This window comes from Lytechinus pictus, chromosome 1 (genome assembly GCF_037042905.1).
Source record: "Lytechinus pictus isolate F3 Inbred chromosome 1, Lp3.0, whole genome shotgun sequence".
In the NCBI taxonomy this organism is placed as follows: domain Eukaryota; kingdom Metazoa; phylum Echinodermata; class Echinoidea; order Temnopleuroida; family Toxopneustidae; genus Lytechinus; species Lytechinus pictus.
In genome coordinates this window covers 34953164-34974912 of record NC_087245.1, presented here as the reverse complement: position 1 = coordinate 34974912, position 21749 = coordinate 34953164, and the positions used below count along the sequence as shown (strand labels likewise).

At 35.1% G+C, this 21749-nt stretch overlaps 1 long non-coding RNA gene across 1 annotated transcript; it reads right to left on the bottom strand.

The window, feature by feature from the left end:
• Nucleotides 1–6437: 6437 nt before the first annotated feature.
• On the bottom strand, nt 6438–16804 carry LOC129259535 (uncharacterized). Its single transcript, XR_010293953.1, has 5 exons — nt 16589–16804; nt 10718–10814; nt 9796–9955; nt 8437–8720; nt 6438–8050 (listed from the first exon to the last, which is right to left on the bottom strand). It is a non-coding gene; the product is annotated as an uncharacterized LOC129259535 (long non-coding RNA).
• Nucleotides 16805–21749: the final 4945 nt, after the last annotated feature.

Genomic DNA, 21749 nt, shown 5'->3' with positions numbered 1-21749 from the left:
GCCTTTTTGGTTAAAATCCCCCACCCACCTCCCCCCTTGCATGTGAGAAATTTGTTAGATGTGACTTGCTGCTTTTATTTTTTTGTACACGTGCACAAATTGGTCATAGTAATGCCTCTCCAGTCAAATGTATTGCTGTACACATGCCGACCAAATTATTTCCAAACGCCCCCTAAAAGAGTTTTTCTCTGAGTGCAAAAATAACCCCTAAACAATTTTTTTGCGGGCTTCATTTACACATTTTGGCCCCTAAACAAGTCGTTGCCAGAATATGACCCCTAAACAAGTTTTGTCTCGGGCCCGAACACTTTTCAGAAACGAGGAAAAAGCCCCGGTGAAAAAGCTTGGGGAAAAAACATACCCTAAACACATTTGGCTAGTCTTAAAACAGAAAAGCGTTGGAAAAAAAAAACCCTAAATACGTTTGACCCTGCGATTGACCATTGACCAATCTTTCAAAACCACCTTTTTTTTAAATCAGTGTTTTTGATACCCGTAACGAGTGCATGCACGGCCGTGTCCAAAACTGAAAAAAACACCCCTTTAATTTTTTTTTTTTTGGTCACGCATGTGTACAGCAATATATTTGACTGGCACCCCTGGGGCAAAGTTCCCCCACAGAGTCACTTTTGGTATCTAAGCTACCAGTATTCATGTCTGCAAAGTATGTCTCATGACATATATTCATGTATTAGTCACCTTAGGCAAAGCCAAGTACTGCTTGAGGGCAGCAGACACCTTACTCTACTCAATGATTATCATTTATATTACACTCAACTAAAGACGATGTCACATCGTTCTGTACAAGCCTTGTATGTGACTTGCGAGTGACTATTTATGCTATCCGCAGGTCTTCTGCTTTGACAGAATCTTAGCACGTATCTTCCACGCAGTTGCTCGCAGAAGCGCGAGTCTAATTCGCACGCAATAACCTTTTGAACATGCTCAAAACTTTGTTGCGGGTGATTGCCCACAACGCACCCACAAGGCTGGCACAGAAGGGTGCGACAGGGCCTTAAAATAACCACCATCCCACTGGTTTTAATTTAAAGGAACCACCTGTATAACATGGAGGCAATGCTCTTCAGTTAATGAACCACTAAGATTAAATTTGGTGGTGAACTATTCAATCAAGACTGATCTTCCTTATCACAATACTTTTGGACTTAAGAATTTCCAGGCAACTCCACCCTTCATGTGTGTAAACTATATTTTGAAATTATTAAAATGTAATCATTAAATAGGGAGTGTTTGTGAAAATCGGTTTTACCTATTGACGGAATTGGATGATAACTTTAAAGCAAATCAAACTGATTTTAATTGAAGGTGTTAAAAGAACTATTTTTTCTGACTTATTCATTCATATTTACTCCTAACTCCTAAATTTTCATTTCTTTTATTTCTTCCTTCAACTAGAAAACAAGATAGCAATATAGAGAAAAAAAATTGCCAATACTTGATTCTGCTCGAGTATAAAAAAACTAGAACTATCACTGAAGGTGATTAATAACCCCGTCGTATGCTAATACCATGGCAACAGTTTCCAACACATGTAAAAAAAAATATGTCTTGTCTTGCTAGTTCTACCCGAAGAAAAATGTGTGAGCTAAATATCATGAGAATTGGTTAAAAACAGATGAAGCAGTTAAAAATGCAAGATTTTTGCTTATTTTTTGGACATATAATGTTACAATGTTACAGTTACAGTTTCATAAGAATTGGTTAAAAACTGAGGAAGTAGTTCGATGCGCAAGATTTGCAACGAACCAACTGACCGCCCGACCATACACTGATTCGTATATACCTCATTCAAACTTCGTTTGGTGGGGTAACCGTATAATTACTAAGATTCTAGAGTTGACATTCCCTTTTCAGATTTATTCAAGCTGATGAATTATGGAATATCATATAACATTTGGGGGAAAACCCCAAATTGATTTTGCCACATATTTTCCTATTATGTTAGGCCCTACAATTTAAGAGATTTAATATTTTTCATATACATTTTTCTACAAAACAAGAATGTATTTAATTTCATATTTTGATATATAATTAAATACATTCTTTTATGATTTAAAACTTATGATTGATATCATTTGTATATATTCTATATGTTAACCAACCCTTTCAGATTAAATCTGTTGATTTATATACTAATGAATAATAATAATCAAAATAAATAGCTAGTCATTCTACAATGTATCTTCTATTGGTTCATGATTAACTATTTAATTGAGGATTGCCGATACCAAATCATGATCAATTGAAACTGGTATCAAGTGAACTTTGGATTAATATCTTAATAGTGCAAAGAATAATTTCAAATTATGCACTGCAAACAACACCTCTTGAGATAAGAAATTGGACTGCTTGTATTGCTTCATTCGTTGAGATGAATTTGTCAGATCTTCAAAGAAATTTAACTGGTGTCATTGTGGCACTAAATATTAGAGAAAGGTACTAACCCCTACTCTAATAATCATGTTTTATATGCAAAACTTAAACTTGACCCGGTAAACATTAAAAGAATTGATCTCAACTGAATCCTCAAAATAAATGGAAAACTGGGAATGAATTTGAATGAGGCCCTAGAATATCCATAAAAATTGGTAAAAATTTTTTATTTTTAAACCATGAGTGTTTGTAATGGTCCCATATACTCCCTTTTCAAATCTGAAATTCCTCTTGAAAGAAAACAAATTGAAACTTAAATTTTATTAGAGCCTAAGTAGAACCTCAAGGCCCAAATTCACAAAGGTGGTTTTGAAAACCATCAGTTGAACCCATGGTTTATGCAGATTTAATTAATTTTGCTTCTTTACCATGTATATTAAAAACATATAGGACAAGTCCCATCCCAACAAAAAGTTGATTTGAATGAAAAGAGAAAAATCCAACAAGCATAACTCTGAAAATTTCGTCAAAATTGGATGTAAAATAAGAAAGTTATGAAATGTTTAAGTTTCGCTTATTTTCATAAAATATGCACATCCTGGGGAGCGTTTCATGAAAGGACTTGTCACACGTTTTATCCGACAAGTCCTGTTTTATCCGACAGTTGCCATAGTAACAGTGCTTCTTAGCCAATCAACATCAAGGAAAGATGTCAGATCTGACAACTTGTCGGACAAAAATGTTGATGAAACACTCCCCTGGTCTGTATGCAAATGAGGGAACTGATGACATCACTCACTCACTATTTCTTTTGTATTTTATTATATGAAATATGAAAAAATTCAAATTTTCTCCTCATTTGCCCCCTAAACAAGAATAACCTGAAAAAAAGTTAAGCATGTGATGTGCCATGATCAGCAAAAAATGCCTAGTCTGCAGGCACAGACCCTGATTGAAACTTTGATCAAGAAGTGTGTCTCCATGCAAAGACTAGCACATACAAAACTTGCTGTTTCAGTTCAGAGCGAGAGGGCCTTCAGTACACAAGGCATGAGCAGGCTGCAATTCAGACCCTTTACTCGAGTGAAGGGTTTGCCCAGCAGACTAAAAAATGCCCTTTTTACATGTTTATTTGGTCATGTGTGTGTACAGCAATGTAGTTGAGCCCCCCCCCCCCCCCCCCCCCCGGCAGTTCCCATAGCAATCCACACACAGGTATCCTGTACTACCATATTGCAATCTCATACTTTCACATTATACTATTCAGACTCAGAGTTATATTAAAAAGAAAGTGAAAGCTTTTGCAAAAAGGCAGCATGAATGATACACATGTAGTACTTGAATTGTGAGACGTGATTGCCATACATGTGGTTGTGCACATTTGTTCACTTTGAATTGAGTCACAAGCCACAGCATACATTTGAAGCCACAAAATGAAAGAATCCATTCACATAGAGATCATACATGGATTTGTAATACAGCTATTAAAATCTTTCTTTTAGCATGGAAGAATAACCATCACAGTCGGCTTAACCCTTTTAACAATAAATGAAAAATTTGCAACAAATGTATAAAGAACTTGGCCATCTTAGTGGAAAAAATGAGAAAGAAATACTATCTACAATATGAGAAACAAAAGAATCATCATAATGGTCCATGCACTGATTTTGAATGTATATTATGGCCCGAATTCACAAAGGTCGACTAAAGTTATACCGGGGTTAAATTTAGTCGGGGGTTAACTAATACCGGGGTATAAAGTTAGTCCACCGCGCTATTCACAAACGGTGGACTAACTAATCCATGGACTAACTTTAGCACCCGGTGCTAAATTTAACCCACGGCTGAGTTATACCCCGGTCATAACTTTAGTCCATGGATTAAATCATGGACTGAAGCTAGCATACTATTATAACACTGCACTGAGCATGCTCAGTGTAATAAAGCAGTACTGAGCATGCTCAGTGCCGTATTTGAGAGTTTCGTCTGCTAGGGCCATATGAAATGTCGTCATTGCATCACATGAGTTAGGAAGCAGAACTCAACCCTAAAATCATGTATCAGCAGCATGAACTTGAATTTCTTAGCAATGAGGTGTTGACAACGAACATTGTCATTACTTATTTGTTAATATTTACCAACTTAGGTTCGGACTAACGTTAGCGCTGCCTGCATGCGAGCTAGCTCGACTGCGCCTGCAGCATCGTACCGTATCGAGAAGTTCAAACTCCGTCAATGTACGGTACCGTGCGGTAGGTGCACTGCAACGTGATGAAGTTTTAACCTTTTTAGACAGCTGCGCGCAGCAGCCGGCTTTTTCGAGGGGGTTTTACACATTTTTTTTCAATTTCTTATTTCTCAATTGGTTAGTGGAGGCAACGGAGTCCAGCGGAACAATGACAGAGACCAAAGTTTTTTTGTTTTTTTTTGCCTTTTTGGTCTAATATGAAGTCCAGATCGATCGCCATCGTATTACAGTGCAGTTTGACGTGGATCTAGGCCTATAATAGCGTGCCGTAACTGCGTTTTAGGCCTGAGGAAGTTACTTAGATCTACGGAAAAATAAATCTAAAGTTACACGCCAATTACATCTAGATCAAGTGCACATTTGTTTGAATTAAATCATAACCAATCTGATTGTATAATCCTACCTACCTTATCGAAGTCCGGTGGAACTTTGCCCGGAGCTAGCTTTGATAGAAAATGGAAATATGGAATTGAATCTTTGTTTGGGTTATGTACTTGGTAAATGGTGGGGCCAGCGTCGCGTGGAGCGGAGCGACATGACCTTGATCTGATCTCGCGTCCACAAGCGTGCCTCTTTTCCTTTCCCTCAGAATTGACTTTCCCATTCGAAGTAATATTTTCAATTCATTTATTTATTCTCGTATTTTTATATGGTGTATCTCGATAAATTGATTAAAAAAAAAAAAATTAAGCGAGCAAAATTTTTTCAAAATTGACATTAAAATTCTAGTTTGTGTTAGATTTTCACATAATATCAAAAAAATATTCTATTTCACCCTCATTTCTTTGATCTTTTTCTTGGTCGTGAATTTTTTTTTTTTTTTTAGGGGGGGCAAGAGCCCCAAGCCCCCCCTCCCTACTCCATACGTCAGTTCTACCAACATCTCTAAAAGGAGCTGAGATACTCATTAGTAGCTCCTCCACACTCACTGGTCACTCATGCAATCGCATTATTCCCAACCTTAACCTATATACTCCAGTTTGCTTTGGAGGGGGGGGGGGTCAAGCTATTCACCATGCTTGCAGTATTTTTTTCCTTAAAGGAAACACAATTTCCTTATCAGAAAAATAAAGACTTATCAACCCTGGATAAGTGTAAAGGGTATTCCACCCAATCATAATAATATATTTGAAATTGGGGAAATATCAGTGGCATACGTATTAGGCCCAAAATTTTGAGGGGGCTAAATATATGGCGTATCGGGTAAAATAAAAAATTGCGAGCAAGGAAAAATATCCAAAATTTTAGTATCAAATATCCAATTTTGTGATAGATTTGACATAATATTCAGAAAAAATGTGTTTCACCTTTCTTTTTTTTCCTTGGTTATAATATTTTTTTTTTTTTTTTTGGGGGGGGGACTTTTTTCCATGGTCAGTGGTCCATGGTCCTCCCTCTATACTTTCAAACTGAACGGACTAAATTTCCTTAAATAAAATAACTTTTAAACAAAGATTTATACTATAACACCACTGGCCATTCTTTCATTGACACATGTAGCTACCTTTACTCCTTTCATTTCTCATTTGCTTCAATCACATTTGCTTCAATCACATGTACATTATTGTGCATCTTAACGTGCCAAATACTTTTCTCTCAATTAAATTATATTATAATAATTTTGCATTATACCCTACAACAAGTTTCTTGAAGTATATCCTCCTGCACAAGCAAGCAATCACTTGACTTTCTTCATAAACAACCTTAACCAACATACCATTACCACCACCCCTGCCTTACACATAACCTTAATCTCTCCTTAGCACAATTTTTATCTGAAAGTAAATAAAATAAGTCTTTCTTATATAAATTTATTTTTTGCCTCCTGCAAGAACGATGAACCATGCAGCATATGGACAGAATTGATAAAAGAATTTCATTTTTGTTTTCTCCTGACACAATTACTTGAAAACGATATAAAAGGACAAGTCCACCCCCACAAAGTTGATTTGAATAAAAAGAGAAAAACCCAACAAGCGTAACACTGAAAATTTCATCAAAATCTGATGTAAAGATATTAAATTATGACATTTTTAAAGTTTCGCTTGACCACACACTTATATGTACATCCCAGTCGGCATGCAAACTATTTCTTTTTATTCTACTAGATGAAATATTCAAATTTTCTCTTCATTGTCAAGTGAAACCAAGATTAGTCCCCCCCCCCCCCCGAACATGTGGGATTTGCATTATTTTAATACTATAATTTTGGTTTAATCAAGTTGGACCTCAATGTCAAATCTGTAAAAAATGAAATATTGTACAATTCAAGCAACAAAAACAAAAGAAATAGTGAAGGACGTCATTGACTGTCTCATTTGCATGTCACTGATCTGTGCATATAACTGTGTTGTGAAAAATAAGCCAAATCTAAAAATGTCATAACGTTCCTATTTTACAACCGATTTTGATGAAATTTTCAGCATTATGCTCGGTTGATTTTTTTCTATTAATTCAAATCTAATTTTTTCTGGGGAGGACTTGACCTTTAAAATCAAAACTTATATGTACATGTGTAGTAGACAGAGCAGTTTATTTAGTGCATTACTTTTTAAGGTAGATTGATATTCTTTACATAATGATACGAAGATTGAATAGACTGTTTACGTTTTCTTAACAATGCATCAGAAACTCTGAATAAAAATAGATAAACAATGGATTAAAAAAAGTTTAATGAAGATTTTAAACTCTACAGCTAAAGCATGAATATCACAAGTAATTTGTCAAATATATTTCTGAAAGAAATTAAAGGATGATTCTATAAAATAGTAATATCAAACAAATGATAATAGCTTGCAATGTATTTATAGTGCTTACTACAGAAATGTATCTTAGGGTCTATGAAAATAGGTGGAAAAAAGGATATTCAGCAAAAATGACATTTTATAATTTAAATTTGATAAATTAAGAAGCTGCATATGCTAAGAAAAATGACTGTTTAATTAACAAAGAGGTTTTAAAATTGAAATCATGAGGCTTCAAACATTGATTGTTGATTAAAACAAACTTGGTATAAAATCGACTTGAATCATAAAAAAGACCAAGTCCATCTCATGCCAAACTTAATTAAGCAAAAAAAAATGTTGCTTATACCTCTCGTGTCCCTGCTTATACATTAGCCCATCATGTGTGTCATTTATATCCTGGAATTCACGTCCCAAACCTTTTGTCAAACAAGAAAAATGTTGTGATTTTGGGATTTAAGAAGCAAGATGGTCATTTGATCACTAATGATAAATCGGAATGCATGAATACATCCTATCAACCAAGCTACCATATTTTTATCACAAGTGTCCACTTTCATGCACAGATAATCCAATGGAATGCTTAATACCCGTAGCACACCGTCCTTTTCTATTGACAACAGAATGCAGGCAGGAATTCATCAAAGAGAGGAGCAACGGATACCTGCAATAAGGATCAAAACAAAATGAATATTAGAAAATTTGCTCTTCGGTATTCTTTCTGGAAATATATCTTCGTTGATCAAGCAATTAATACATCCTTTACCTGAATAAGCAAAATGCATTTTTTCTATTGTTCATTTCTCCTGCAATAGGAAAGTTAGCAGATTATCTATATTTTTTTTCTTCAGTGAAATCTTTGAAATTGTCTTATTTCACATATTAAAAGTATAAAATTAGAAAAAAATTTGACCAACAACATTGAAACTTGATAAAAGACAGTAAAAGACATGTAGTAGGGGCCAATATATTTTTTCTTCATTATCACATACCTCTAGTAGGTGTTGAATACAGAGAATATCACATTGAAAACTGAATGAGTATACCAACCTATACATTTACAGAAGACCTGTTCTTCCTGCTAAGTACAGGGCTTGTTCCCCATCAGGACTCCTGATGTAGACATGGCCTGGATTGGCCCCAATCGATAGCACCTATGACTCTTGGAAACCTGTAGCAATCATCAAATTGTCACTGGGTGGTTTGAATTTCTCGTCATTGGAAACTTTATTCACTGTTACTCCTTGCTATTGCCTCAGAAAAATCTTTGATGATTCTGCACACGGATGACTGTGATATAGTTGCTTCGTCTGCTTGCATCTTCTAAAAGGTACCTTTAGTTATCGTATGATAAGTGATGTTATGTAATTGGTTTATTGATATGAAAGCCAATTGATACTTTACCATTTACGTTTGCAAACATTGTGCTTCTGTTATGACCTGATGTTTATGATGCACTGGAACTGCTTAAAGAGATTTTTCTTCAATTCATTAAAAAAAAACTCTACTGCAATAACAATCCATGCAAAATGGAGAATATCTCTCTAGCTGAAATGACATACCAATATTTCTTTTTGAGTGGTTATAAATCATCCTTCATGATAATTTCCCACTTGAATATGACATTTTGTATTTAAAAAAATGTTGCTACATTGTAAAAAATGAGAGAAAAATAAAATCCCCACCTATTTCCAACCCAAAGGGTTACGTGCTTCATTCCGACAAAAACCTTTCTGTGAAATACCCCCAACACTCCCCCTCCCCTGTAAGGGGTTACTAGTACTCCTGGCTGAAAGCAGAAACAAAAATCATACACTTTGGATGATTAATAATGAATATTAGGATTTGCATTAATTATTTCTGTGAAACATGTGCATGTTTCCATGAATATGCAAGAAATAGCCTGATGATGTCACATCCACACATTTTCCACACATGAATGTACAAGGGTTCCATGATATTTGCTCTGGCGACAATTACTCAATGGAAAATCTGCATGCTAAGCAAAACATAAAACTTAATTTTCATGACTAGATACTTCCAATCATTGATCCTTACATTATTCTGAACTCGCAATAACTATCTTAAATATATAATCAGCAGTCAACCCCATTTTTACATTCCTGGAGGAAAAAAATTAATGATTATGATTTCAGATCACTAGAGAACAAGTGGGGATATGAATATTGCATATGAGATACACAGAACTGTTTCCCCCAAGTTATGTAAAACTTTAAAACTGAATCAATTCATAATTCTCCATCCAATATTGATGGTTTTTGCTAGTCGAATTGTTCTTTATCAAAATCTCATCATTTTTGGCCTGGAAAATCACTTTCATAGAACATAATTTGACCCCCCCCCCCCCCCCATTACCCTCTGCTTTATAGTTCGCACATGAAAACTCACCAATGACATAAAACAAAGTCCTGTCAAAACCTGTAACATGACAGGCAATGTGTGGTTGTCTCTGTTGGTACCCCACTCTGAGAGGTTCATCCTCGTATTATTCAAATGGATTCTTCCTGTTTCTTAATCCATGCTGTGGTCTTTGTATGTGTTGCTGAATCTGCATGGAAGTTAAAAGATTGCGTTTAAGAGTCACCATGAATGGGCAATTTACTCTTTGAATTTCATTTAATTCAAAAGTGTTTAAAATGAGGGACAGAATGTGAAAGATTATACAGAAATCCTTAAAAAAAGATAGGATTAAAATTCTAATTGACATGAGTAGCTTTTCTATTTACCTACTTGTAAAAGTGAAGAAAAAAAACCTGCCAATTGTTGCTGATCATCATCATTGATCAAACCATGCACGTCATAGAGATGCTTCTATGAAAACTGATTTACTGAATCACTTTCAATTGGCTTTAATAATGAAGGCAAGGCACTAATTTTATGGAACTTTGTTTACACAAATAGAGGTTATTGCTTGCGAGTGACTTTCGAATAACATATTTTCATGAATCTTCATCAAAGTCTCATTAAACCTTTTTTTCTACCCCCCCTCCCTGGCATTCATCAGACTGACAATGCTTTCTTTCTCTCTTTTAAATAAATATTCAACAAAATGTCAGGATTAATTGGAGATCAACAAGCCTAGTGTCAAAGTGACCAGTAGACAAATATATATGTTAATAACACACAAGCAAGGTCCCCCCCCCCTCTTCTTTTTTGTCAATTACTATGACAAGAATGAAAAAGTAACATACATGTCACATGATACATTTACAATTACATGATGAATTCAAATCCCAGAAATAATATTTTATTAAAAAAGGCCATTTTAATGACATTTAATTTTTTTTTAATATGAATTGATAAGACATACCTCACTCTCTTGCAAGACGGCACAGCAGTTCAAAATTGTGAGCCATGTTTGCTTTGTCTGGATTGAGCACAATCTGCCGAGTATGTATGGTCTGTTGCTGATATGGAAGAAAAAAAATAATGAAAAAAATATTTATTCATCAATCATACTGCAATGTCAAGGTACTGTATATCAAAGAAAAAAATAATAAAGCAGCTACAAATGTAGATTGATAAAATCCGCTGTTTCAGAGGAGTCTTTCAACATTTTCTGATTTTTTTTTTGGTGGGACGGGATGCTGCGGAGCCACATGAAATCTCAGGGGAGCATATCCCTGACAGAAATAAACCTATTTATCGGTCTACTACAAATGTAGAGGACTGAAGATCAAATGCACTTGTCTGTGGTCTCATGTGAATATAACATTGGGACTCCTTGTGAAAAAAAAATACTTGAAACAAAGAGGGTGGGGTAGAGTTTATAATAACCCCCAAACGAGAGAATTTTCAAAGTTAGACCTCAGTTAGATCTACTCAAATAATCAATTAGGCCTAGGATTTCCATTATTTTTTAATGTTTTGACGACACCGTAAATCTATAAGTGATCGCAAATGCAATGCCAAAGGTCAGTAAAACTTAGTTTTAGTAAAAGTAAAATCAGCTCATTTATAGCTGTTGGAGTAAACAGCGGTGAGTGGAACCCAATCTTAGTTTATTAAATATTTTTTCAAAAAATAATTTAATCAGGGCTTAGCCTTAAGTTAGAGTTGACCCTTATTAAAATATTTGTTTTACTCCAACGATGTTGTAGGACTAACTCTAACATGGCTACCAGGTAAGCTTCATAGCTTGACCATCTATCCAAGCCAAGACAAAGCCAGCCCAGAGTAGAATGTCTAAGTTAGACCGGCTCTGTATTGTAGTGTTTAAAAAAAACTTATTTGTATTGCTGCTCTCCTGGACTTGCCTTGGCCTTGCTTCAGTCTCAGACAAAATTAGATGCACAGTAGTAGCTGTGTTGGCAAGGCCAGGAGGAGTGGCAGGGGTATCGTAGACAATAAAAATTCCATGAAAATCACACGAAATCGAAAATCACTGCCTGACATAACTAGCAAATAGTATCGACCTTTCAATCACGCCTACCTGGCCTGTGTAGTGTACGCTAATTGCGTCTCGCACTGCAATGCTCATAGATATGAACGCACACAAAAGTACATGGCTGGGACTGAGCAGCTTAGAGACGCGACGATAACAATGATTCAGATACCATTTCAAGTTTTCGAGTATACCTTTTGGAAAGTTAAAGCTATCAATAATAGTTACAGATGGAACTGAAGGCTCCGTCATGATTTAAGCTCCAAAAATTATGTAATTTACTTACAATCTCGGTCGAAGTCGTGAAATATGAAGCTTTAGATAAGCCGATCACACCGAATCTCGTCTCTGCCAAAAAAACTTTTTTCTTGCAGCAAACTTTTCCGCAATCGAAATGCTGCTCTCTGATTGGTTAAAACAGTGGACTAACTTTAACCCACCGATTTAGTCCACCCCAAAGAGCTGACTAAGTCGTGACGTCAAATGACGCGTTTTATACCCCGGTATAACTTTAGTCGACCTTTGTGAATCGCAAAAGTTAGCCCCTAGGTGCTAACTTTAGTCCATGGATTAAAATGACGTCAAATGACGCGTTTTATACCCCGGGTATAACTTTAGTCCACCTTTGTGAATTCGGGCCTATATGTTCAATATACCACAACAGCAACCACAAATAGGGTTATTTTGTTTGAGGTAAGCCAACAAGGTTTTTATATATGAAAAGAATGGTTTCTTTCTTTTCAGATAAAATCCGAATGACGTACACATGTCATTACACATACAGTGTGTCTCAAATAAATGCTACAGGCAATTTAAAATAGCAGGATATGAAAATAACCAAATCATATTGTATCTAATTTTAAAATCGTAAACTAGCATTTATTATATAAAACTGGCAAAAATTTCATGAGAAATGGTCAAATGAACACATATGAGCCTTTTTTCAGCACTAATACGAAAACCTATCAATCCAAGTTTTGTCATAAATAGTAAGTGTAGTCAGGTTCGGCTAACATGAGTTGTTATCTATTTAAGTGGTGCAAAGTATATTCCCAGTTCAGCCACTGGCATAAATATGCAAGAATATCTATTCATAAGAGGTGGATAAATGATTAGGAGTTACATGTAATGTTACTCCATGGGTAGCATAATACGAAAAGGAAGACTGCTATGCGGAAGTCATGCAAAGGATGATGGGAACTGTGTTGGTAAGTGAGTTGTCGCTAGGCGCAAGAATTTTGTATACAATTTATACAGGCTATAATAGCAAGTTGATGATAATCAACAACTAGCAAATCAGGCAGATATATCTAAATCATTGACATAAATTAGCCCTCCCCCCCCCCCTTTTTTTTTAGATTTCCAAAATATTACTGCCCTAATTAAAAAGAAGAATTTACTACTAATGCCTTTATATCCAGTATCACAACGTAGACTGTAGAGGACAATGATCTCTTCCAAGGATAACCTTGTTTAACTCCTTTGGTTGAAACATATCAGTAATCTTCCCCCAAGGGTAAGCCCATATTATAGATACATAGCATGCTTAGGGTGCGTTTATCCGCCACTTTTTTACCCTATAATCATGATTCCAATCATGATTCAAATCACGATTCTGCAGAATCACGATTGCGTTTAGTCGAAATTGAATATAATCATGATTAGAATCACAAACATGAACTACGAAAAAAAGGGCGTTTGGAAAGACGTTTCTGCAGAATCACGTACGAAAATGTTCGGATAAACGATATCGTGATTTGAATCATGATTATATGACGTCATTGTGTCGAGCTATTTCCGGTTCTTGCCAAGGCGCGCGCCCCACGTTGTCACATCACATGTACGTCGCCGACCTCCAATTAAGTGTCCAACGTTGACCTATACTTCCTGGGTCAAACTGCGCACTGTGATGCGCACTGGATCGGTCCGAATCCGAGGAGAAACAGCGTTGGAACGAAGGTCGTCTAAACCCTGATTCTGTAGTAATTGTGATTCATGTTTGTGATTTGAATCATGATTCCAATCATGATTCAAATCACGATTCTGGCTTGAGGTCGGATAAACGCAGCCTTAGTCATAATCCAAATAATATCTCGTTACAATCACCTTGACAATGACCCATCCAGACAAAACAATACTTCTCAGGTAAATTGAAAGGGAATGATCAAACATGAATAAGGGCCCCCCCCCCCCCACTATAAAAAATCATGGATATGTTCCCTTTTTATAACAATAATAATCTATCACACTAATGATTGAATATTGTAAATATATGTAACAACCCCCCTAAAAAACATCTTTTTTATATTCACTGTAAAAAAAAAAAATGCTTGCCCAACAAGAAATTATATTAAAGATTTTACAATTAAGGTCATAAACACTCCAAAAGGCAAGCCCATCAAATGCACTCTGAATGTTGCCATAACAATATCTAATTAACTCACCGCAATCTACAATAATTGACAATAAGTAACAAGACAGCTAAAAGATACAACAATGGGGTTCGCAGCTATCATTATCAAAAGTCAAGCAAATCAAAATAATCACAAAATAAACATATTCAGGTTCAATGAAAAATTATAAGAAATGCAGAGTGCAAAATATTTTCCAATGCTTATGACTCTCATTGTCACGTGAATATGATAAGTGAAGAAAAAGAACTAAATTCAATTATTTTAATCCAAAAGCACAAAATATTCCAACACTTCATGTTGAAATCCTTTTTGCTGTTTGAAAAACAGAAACGATGATGCCCACTATTCTTGTAAGACATTTTGATCTGCTAGATCTTCAATGCATTTGCAGTACATTTGATTCACATCAAGGATGAGGTTCCATGCACAATTTAGAAGGTGCAACTACGAAAAATCTCTGAATATCCATGGAAACATATCCTTCAAAACGAAACAGCACGAGCAGAGAAAACTCCCCATCCAATTTGACTCACAATCCAATTTGTTTCCTTGAATAAAACCACACTTCCTTTAATAGTACCGGTACAGTATAAGCACTTTGAATGATACATGTACGTCACAAATTACATGGACAATTAGCAAGAGTAAAGTAGAGATCACGCTATTCCGTGGTAGACATATTAACAAACTGTTGACTCAAATCCCAAAATCAAGTCCTCAAGTATTGAAACAAACAGACTGAATGTACTTGACAGAAAAAAAGGTGGCAATTAGCCTCAATGTCAGGCTTATCAGAATTATTTAGGCTGGCTCAGACAGGATGTATTATCAGTCATGTGACTGTGTTATAATGCTCCTACACAAATGAGTGTATACACAATCACAGGTATTCTGGGTACTATTACACACCTGTATAGGGCTATATGTAGAGAACTTTAGAGATTTTATTAATTTCTATGACATTGTCTAAAAAAGTGAAACTGGAAAAACAACCTGATCACATTACATCACATGATGCCGGAAGTAGAATTGGAAAGAAAATTCAGTTGCAGCATACTTTCAGGTTGTTATTTGTAAATGTGTTGCATGTCGGTATATATACAGCAATTATATTAGCAGTTTTGCTTTAGCAAGGTGAAAGTACTCATAGTCTCATAGGATCCTTGATGGAAGTAAGTCTCATAGATTTCAACATCTGTGTTGGACAGTGGTATATCTGGGCCCAGTCTTATGAAGAGTTACGATTGATCCAATCAATCGTAACTCTATCTAAATCCATCAGTGTCATAATTTGTTCTACATAAAATTTTCAAAATGTCCTTTGTAAACAAAGGCGAACACACCAAATTGTCATGAAAACAAAGACTTTATGTAATTTACGTCATATCTAGAAAACATTTTGACGATTCATGCATTTTAGATGTTGACGTTGCTGGCAGTCCATAGTTGTGATTGATCGGATCGATTGCAACTCTTTGTAAGACGGGCCCCTGGGGTTGTAAGGGACACATGCCCTGTGTGCATCTTTCATTGGGGAGCAAATTTCAAAAAAAAAGATTACTAAAGGGGAATCAAACCTTGGTAATCAGAGAGGAGAAAAATTAGTAAAGCAGAATGGAGAAAGTTTGAAAGAAATCAGAAAGCAATATTGGCAATTGTGATCCCGAAGACTGTAAATTTCAAATTAGCAAACCTACTAATTACTAGGGTGAATTTCCTAATTGCGAAATTCCTTCCGACCTTCACATAGAAATCTTGTGAAAATTCATGCAATTTGCAAACAGTACTACCAACTTGTGAGTATTTATCTTTTGGTACACTACTACCGTGTTTACACACTGCCCCGGCTCGCGGTGCAGACCCGACAGCCGGTGAAGACTCGGCTCGCGGATTATCCTGTGTCGCGTTTTCACGCTGCCCCAGCTCGCGGGGCCAAAACAAAGATCAGTGGATAAAATTTACGTCATGAAACACGCACTAATTGCCGCAGTTCTAAGACTTGACTTCGTGTTTACACAGAGAAATATTGCAGTGTCTGCACTGGCTCGCAAGTCTGATCCTACTATTTTGGCATTTTGGCGGACCAAAATTGCAATGTCTGACCCGTGAGCCGGGGGCAAGGTAATCGCGTTTATACACATGAAAAAGGCGAGTCTGCACTGGCTCGCGGATCTGCACCACGAGCCGGTGCAGCGTGTAAACACGGTAAATAAGTAATTTACTTTCACAAAATACTTGTGGCCTGTAACATACACTTCAGCTATCAATCTTGGGGCTGATTAGTATAACTGATTGCATTGAATGATTGCATCAATCAGCCTCATCAACAATTGCTACGCTTAACGTTACAGGCTCAAGTTTAACCTCATCAGAATATACTTACATAGTAGTAGGCCTAGTTTTAATTTGTTGAAGAACTCGATTGAATGCACTGGGTCTCTCTGGGAGATCATGTAGATTACCCGCGTATGACACTGGATGGAGGTCATTGGCTGAGGATGAAAGCTGCTGCGACCCTTGACTGTCGCCCCCAGTGGGTGACACATCTGGATGGCCTGAATCAATCTCCCGTTTACGGTGAAATAATCCCTTGAAACCTGCAAGGGAAACAAAATGAAAAAGGGATGGTTATACATATTTTTCAACAGCACAATATGTTCTAATTTATTCACAAAACTTACAGCTCGCACCACAAGGAAGTTAATAAACAAATGTCTCCTGAAGATGGACAGTCAACCTGCCTGAAACGTCGAGTAACCTCTCTTCACTTCATCCTGCTACTACTCAAACCATCGCTACTCAAGCCATATTCAGCTCATCTCATCTGGTTTACAGTCCTTTTCAGGACTTCACTCACTTTCAAGAAAAGAATACTTCTAATTTCCTCTTTTCATCCTTTCTCATCTTTCCATTTCAATCTTTTTGCCTGTATTTCGTTCCCTTCTTCATACACATGGTGAACCGTAAACCTTCTCCACGTTGATTTGATATTTGTCACTAATGTTGTGTTTTTGTTTGTGAAAAAAAAACATCAGGTTAGATGTGCCCCTTCCAATAAGCATGCAGGAATAAGATGTATACATGTAATTCATCACCATCATCATAATATAATCATTGAACAATACTACATAAAGATGTGGTCAGATATGTCAATTTCAAAAGAAAAAATATAAAATGCCATATCAAACTACATGTATATTCACTTAATGAGAATAAACTATTTGATCAAGAGAGGATAAATAAATATTTTCTTTTAAGCATCTTGTATAAGATTAATATTAATGTTTACCTGCAATCCATTGTCATAAATCTTGGAGATAATATCTTAGGAGCACCTAAATTTTAGGGGGAGGTAGTAAATTGGGAGAAACTCTAGTTCACACAAAGAAAGTACAAAGGGTAAATGCTATATATAGAATTCATAAAATATATATATGCTGGTAGATTTAAATGAATGTAAACAAAATATTTCAATGACATTTTAATAATTTCTAAATTCACACATGCATAATACTCATACATACTTGTAACAACTATTAAGTTTGAATGAATAGATCATGGACCACATATATTGGCTCTCAATCTCAAAAATTGTTGACAACAGGCGGTGCTGCACCATCCCGAGTTTGCTCAATCTCGAGATTTTAGCCCGATCGGCCCTCTTCGCGATTAATCTCGAGATTCGAGAAACCCTGTCTCCACCATCGCATGAAGAGCGATTCCTGCTCAAGCGAGGCATCGATGCGTTATGGTCTGACGCCATGAATAAATAATCCCGAGTGCGTCTGCACCTACGAATTAGCGCGATAATTCGTAAAATAGCGCGCTATTTTGCAAATAACCCAAGTTGACTTGGGATTGCAATCTCGAGATTAATCCTACGAACTAGCGCGATAATTGCGTCTCCATTGCAAATAATCTCGAGATTGTTCAGATCGGGATAATTTGCCGGATCAGAAATAGCGTGCCAATTTGAAAACTCGGGATGGTGCAGACGGGCCCTAAACTTCTCGAAAAGGGTGATTATTTTCAACAGTAGGGCTAAGAGATGTTAGAACAAACAGTGTAGTCCCAAATGTAAACATTGGGGTCAGACACAAAACCCTGAACATAGCATTAAATGACTCATTGTAGATCTTTTTTGTGACATTTCAAAATGACGGTCGAATGTCCCCACATGGTAAGGACAATTAAGGACTAAGGAGCTGATACTCATTTTCTTCTCAGTGTTAATAATGTAGACAATTTTCATTATAAAATTTTTAAATGAAAACATTGTCATTTTGCATTGAATTCATTTCATTTCATGGTTTATTTATTTCCAGTAAAACAATCATACACATTTGCACTGCAGCTAAAAAGCTGAAATGTATGCATTTACAAAGGTATAACAATTGCACATGTAGCATTAAAAAAAAATGAAATAATGATAAAACTAATGGTATATTAAGAAAAATTTAGTATACACAAAATAAAATTATAATGAAAATATGCATTTCACAAGTTATTAAGAAGATTGATAAAATACGGTATTGCACTGTGTTTAAAACAGGAGGTCCTGCATTTGTATTGCATATACTTTTGTTTATTGCGTAAAGTCATGCCAACAACTTTCCTTTCCGGTAACCAGTTTTTACAATGTGGATTTTTGCTCACTGATACTGCAAAATCAGAACATAATTGTTCACATCTCTCTTTTAGTGTATCCAGTTTGCATCGTTTTAGAGCATCTTCATAATTTAAATAACTTTTGCCTAAGAATTTTAAAACAAGCCACATTCTTCTTTCCCTTTTGTAATCCCCATTCACTTCTTTCCTTCCTCTTCCTTTATGTCAACCTTCTCGCCTTTGTTTCTTAAACTGCATTATTTATGTTTCTTTGTTACACATTAAAAGAGGAATTTAGTTCACCCTGATAAAGTTGATTTAATAAAAGCTGATAAAATAGATAAAAACATATTGGTGAAGGTTTGATGAAATCTTTCAAACAGTTATGGAATTCTCAACTTTTTATGCTGTGACTTCACAACAAAGCAGCTCCGCCATGTGATATAAATTCCCCAAAATGCAATTTTTCTCAAAAATTTGAAAGTGATTTCATCTGTACGTTTGAAATATCATCATTTTATACCCCTTCTATAAGAAAAAATTTTGTATTTATCATATTCCATTACAAAATTTGAATTTATGAAATATATATTACATGATATATGGGGAAGCTACACGCGTATAACATTACAAATTAAAAAAACTTACAAATTCATAGTTCTCTTATTCTTTGGATTTTTATGATTTTCACTAGTATTTTTCTCTATTTTTTCTGCTTTTATTAAAACCAACTTATCTTGGTGAGCTTTCCCTTTCAGATAGCAATCACTAAATATCATTCTTTTCTTTCTTTTTGTAATTATACTAATAACAACATAATCAAAATGACATATTTATAAAAAATGTTTTAAAAGTTTAGTACGGATAAGCAAAATAATGACCCTCTCCGTCTCTATCAATTTAAAATCTGAGAAAATCGATCAATTGTTTTCTTTTTGAATAATATATCAATGAGGGCTTAGCGGTAGGTGTAGCCTAATCTCATTTGTTTTGTGTTGAACGCGCACGCAGCTTTCGGTCTAGTAAATATATAATAACGTCTTTGCAGAGGACACTCAGTATAATAGGATGGAAATTCACACATACAGTACTGGACAATGATTGATGCTAACTAAAGAAAGCTTCATCTCTGCATTAAAGGGGTAGTACTCCAGGCTGAAAAATTATGATTCAAAATTTTGAACACATTAAAAACAATCAGACAAAAAATCAAAACACTGAAAATGTGATCAAAAACAGAAAAGGAGTATCGAAGTTGTGACATTTTAAAGATTTGAATTAGTTCAGCATAACAGTGTTATGCTTTTGTTCACGAATATTCAATGAGTGAATTGATGTCATATCCCCACATGTTCTTATGTTTATTCAAATTTTGTCCTCCAAGAATTATATTTGGATTGACAACTGATTGAATGCAGTACAGATATTCATTTCTGCAACTTCTTTCATTTTAAGGGAGATTTAACATACATGCATAATAAAATAACGATGATTTCATGTAACAACATAGGAAAAGGGAAAATGAGGACATGACATTATCAGTTCACCTAATTAATATTTATGACGACGTGCATATAACTACTTTAAAAAAAATATTGCTAAACCTTAAAATTTAATATATTCATCATATTTGTATTCAATTTTCAGCATTTTGCTCGATGAATTTTACTCTATTGATTTATTTCAGCTCGGAGTACCCCTTTAATGATAAATTATTCGAAACAAGAAATTATGGTGTAAGTGAGTTGGCCTTGACGTTTGTTCATATCAAAAATTTGTTTACAATGGGTATAGCTGTCCCTATCATTCATCTAGTCAACATGACAACAATATATTGCATACATTATTGTTTTAACCTCTCAAGTTATTTAAAGGGATGGTCCGGGCTGAAAATATTCATATCTAAATAAAAAGAGTAAAATTCACAGAGCAAAATGCTGAAAATTTCATCAAAATCAGAAAACAAAGTTATTGAATTTTAAAGTTTATCACTATTTTGTGAAAAAAAGTTATATGCACATCGTTGTGAATATTCATTAGGTGGGCTGATGATGTCACATCCCCACTTTCCTTTTCTTATGTTATTACATGAAATCATAAATGTTTCATTTGTTCATACATGTGTAAATGATGTGTCTCCATTATGATGAAATAAGTTGCGGCAATAAATAACTAATGCACTTAATCAGTTGTCAATCCAATTGTTTTAGTTCTTGGTAGGAAATTTTTGAATAAACCTAATTTCATATAATAAAATACAAAAGAACAAGTGGGGATATAACATCATCAGCCCACCTAATGAATATTCATAAAGACATGCCTAGAACTGTTTCACCGGAATAATGCAAATCTTTAAAATTCAATAACTTTGTTATATGTTATCCGACTTTTGATCAAATTTTCAGCATTTGCTCTGTGAATTTTACTCTATTTATTGAGATATAATATTTCCAGTCTGCACCATCCCTATAAAGGCAAGTTGCAATGGATGCAGATATTGCGTAATATGCCTCACAGAAAAATTACTCTGTAAAATATTTTTACAAAAGAGAAACAATGACATTGATCTAACAAGTTTTTTTTTTTCAAAACCATTTCTGATTTCAGGATTACTACACATTCTATATATGTACAAAGGTTTGACCTCCTGTTACTGATGCTTAAAATGTTGTTTTCTGTCATGCTAAATCAGCAAATCTTGCTATCCAGTATCAATAAATGAAGACAAAATTTCACATGCAAAGAACCTTTGCTGACTTTTATTCTGATCATAAACAAGAACAAATTAATTGAGCTTAATCAGTAAAAGCAGAAATAATGATACACAAATGATGGCTAAAAAAAAAATTTACATTGGATTTGTATATGAATTCTGACATGTTTTTGAGCTTATTGGGGTCTGTACCAGGAAACAACATGGCACCAGCTTTTCATGT